The sequence below is a fragment of the Arvicanthis niloticus genome, chromosome 2 (assembly GCF_011762505.2).
Source record: "Arvicanthis niloticus isolate mArvNil1 chromosome 2, mArvNil1.pat.X, whole genome shotgun sequence".
NCBI lineage: Eukaryota > Metazoa > Chordata > Mammalia > Rodentia > Muridae > Arvicanthis > Arvicanthis niloticus.
This window is the reverse complement of record NC_047659.1, coordinates 38,119,493-38,123,142: the sequence shown is the minus strand read 5'-3', so window position 1 is coordinate 38,123,142 and position 3,650 is coordinate 38,119,493. Positions and strand designations below refer to the sequence as shown.

Sequence of the window (3,650 nt, the reverse complement as noted above, 5' to 3'; positions counted from 1 at the left end):
GGGTTAAAATTCCTCTACATTAGGGTTCCATACAACCCCTCAAATGTCCCTTCCTTGTATTCCCTCCCATGTCCCTCTTTGCATGCTCTGCCCATTTGATTCTTCCATTCCAGCCATGTCCATCCACAATTACCTATTCTATTCCCCCTTCCTAAAAGGTTCCATCCCTCCCCCAAGTAACTTTTCTATTCCTAACCTCTGTGGCTATATAGAACAGAGCTTGCTTATCAAAGACTTCATAGCTAACATCCATATATAAGTGAATACATACCATATTTGTCTTTCTGGTTCTGGGTTACTACACTCTGTATGATTTTTTTTCCTAATTCCAGCCATTTACCTGTGAATTTTATGATTTCATTTTTTAAAAGACTTAGTAATATTTATAGTATAAATGTATCACATTATCTTTATCTATTCATTCATTGACAGACATCTAGGCTGCTACCAATTTCTTGTATTATAAAAAGAACATGGTTGAGCAAGTGTCTCCATAGTAGAATAAAGCATTCTTTGGTTATCTGGTCAACAGTGAATTTTGAGATAGATTGATTCCCAACCTTTTAAGAAACCACCACACTAACTTGCATAATGGCTATACATGATTACACTCCTACCAACAATAAAGGAGTGGTTGTCATACTACACAGCCTCTCCAGCATGAACTGCCATTTGTATTATTTATCTCAGCCATTCTGTCTGGCATAAGATGGAATCTTAAGGGAGTTTTAATTTGCATTTCATTGATGGCTAAGGATGTTGGACATTTATTTGTTTCCTAGGCATTTAAGTTTCTTCTCTCAGCATTCTCTCTTTAGATTTGTACTCTGTTTTAATTGGGTGATTGTTTTCTTGATGTCCAGTTTTTTAAATTACTTATATGTTTTAGATATTAGCCCCAATAAGATGTGTAAGTTGGTAAAAAAAAAAAAAAAAAAAAATCTCTTCCCATTCTGTCACCTACTGCTTTGACCAAATGATAGTGTCAATTACCATATGAAAGCCTTTTAAGTTTCATGAGGTCTCATTTACTAATTGTTGATAGGCTCTTAGTGCCTATGCTAATAGTGTTCTGTTCAAAAGTCTTCTCCTAGGCATATTTAGTCTTATTGCTACATGCCAAGGCTTATTGATATCCATGGGAATCCTCCACTTTTCTGAAGAGAAATGGAGTGGATGAGGGTAGGAGGAGAAGGAGAGCAACTAGAAGGAGAGGAGGGAGGGGAAGCTGTGGTTGAAATATAAACTAATTTTTTATGTCTTTTTCTGTACCAATGAGTTCAGGCTATTCCCCACTTTCTCTTCTATCAGATTTAGTATATCTGGAATAATGCTAATCTTTGATCCATTTCAAGTTGAGTTTTGTACAGAGTAATAAGTATGGATCTATTTGGGTTTTTCTATGTGCAGCCACCCATTCTAACAGTCTATCACCCATTCATTAGCTGAAGATATTGTCTTTTTTCTAGTCTACATTTCTGGCTTCTCTACCAAAATCAGGTGTCCATAGCTGTGTGGACTTATGTCTAGGTTTTCATTGATCAATTCCACTTATCAGCATAACTGCTTTTATGCCAATTTCATATTACTTTTATTAATGTAGCTACATAGTACAATTTGAGGTTAGGATGGTGAGATCTCTCAGCAGTTCTTGATTATTCAGGATAATAAATATACCATTAAGTTACTAATATGAGATCTCTCAAATGTGTTGGCAGATAGGCACTTAATATTATGAACTTGGTTCCAAGTAGCCAAGGCCTGTGGAGCAACATACCTAAGTTTTATTGTGAGTACTGTGATATGTATCTTACCCATGATTCTCTGTTTGTGAAGAAGACAAACTGCAGTGGCCAGAAACACAAAAGGAATGTCAAAGACTATTACCAGAAATGGATGAAATGCAGGCCCATGGCCTGACAAAAAATAATGGCTGCATTTCAACAAGAAAAGATACCTCTAGCTCCATCATCTGCTCCTCCTCCTGTAGGGGCCATGATCCCACCTCCCCCTGGGCTCCTGGGTCCTCCTCCTCCTGGCATGATGCCTGCACCCCACATGGGAGGCCCTCCCATGATACCAATGCTGGGCCCTCCTCCTCCTGTGATAATGCCTGTGCACCTGCTCCTGGATGAGGCCACCCATGGGAGGCCACATACCTGGGCCTTCAATGGTGAGACCTCCTGCCTGCCCTATGACGGTGCCCACTTGGCCTGGCATGACTCAGCCAGACAGATATGAACAGAAGGGCTCTTTATCATTTTTTATTTCTTGTTCTGTTTCACCAGGAGATCTTGGTGCTGAGCCTGGGTGTTTACTAGCTGCAGGACAAGGACGTTTCCCTTCTTAATAGAAAAAATAGTTTTGGAGAGAGATGTGATACAAAAAAAAAAGTGTGGTTTTCATTTATATTGTGAAATGTGAGAATAAAATTGTCAGCTGTTACAGTTTTTTTAAAAAAAAAAAAATGCTAAGAATCAGCCTCATAGAAACACTTGCATTGTGTCCCATAGGTTTGGGTATGCTGTATTTTCATTTTTGTTCAATTCTAAAAATTTCTAATTTTTTTCTTAATTTCTGTCTTGATCCATTTTTTATTCAGCAGTGTGTTGTTCATTTTCAAGTGGGAACAAATCTTTTAAAATATAATAATGGCCATTAAAATGTATCAAAGTGTGTCTTAGTTTGCTTCTCTGTACTGTGATGAAACGGCATAACCAAAAGCAACTAGGGGCAAACAAACGTACTTGCCTTACAGGTTATAGTCAACCATTGAAGGAAAGTTGAGGTACAAACCTAGAGGCAGAAATTAAAAATAAGTACATAAAAGAATACTGCTCCCACACTCAGGTTTGACTACCTTTCTTATATAACACATGCTCACCTGCCCAAGGATGATACTGATCATAGGGCTGGGACCTTGTACATCCATCTGTAATTAAAAAAAAAAAAAAAGCCCTCCACACATGCTCACAGGCCAATCTAATAGAAGCAATTCTTCAATTAAGGCTCCCTCTCCAAGTTAACGACCAAGATTATCCATATACAGGGTAAAAGCACTTCTCAAGCAAGCTTGATGACCTGAGTTCAATTATCAGAACCCATGTAAACACAGAGAACCAATACCATAAAAGTTGTCCTCACACTTCCACACACATGCCATAGCATGCTCATGCCCACACATATATTATACCCACACCATACAGAAACAATAATGATAAATAAAATTTTAATTGTTCTGGAAACTTTTAGGAGATACATGGCTTACACTGAGGTATTTGTATGTGCTTCTGTAAGCTTTGTTTCATTTTCTAATTAGTGTGTTATATAAAGACAACTTCTAAGACATTAGGTTAGATTAAAAGAGACTCCAAAGATAATACATGGGTAAACTCCTCACACTCACTAGGCTTAGCAGGAGGATTTAAAGTTCAACATCAGCCTGGACTATATAAGAGTATCATGTTTCAAAAAAGGCAAAAAAGAAGGTGGGACAATAGTTCATGTCAGTGATCCAGCACATGTATAGCAAATATGAGTCCCTGAATTCAATACTGAGAGAGACAGGGAGAGGTCCCAACATTGTATATGACTACTCTATTGCCTCTCCTTCATATACCATAGTTAAGTTCTGTCAGAAAATCCATTAT

At 37.8% G+C, this 3,650-nt stretch overlaps 1 pseudogene; it reads left to right on the top strand.

Annotated features, from left to right (window-relative positions):
- Positions 1-1,734: 1,734 nt before the first annotated feature.
- On the top strand, positions 1,735-2,350 carry LOC117703134 (uncharacterized; annotated as a pseudogene).
- Positions 2,351-3,650: the final 1,300 nt, after the last annotated feature.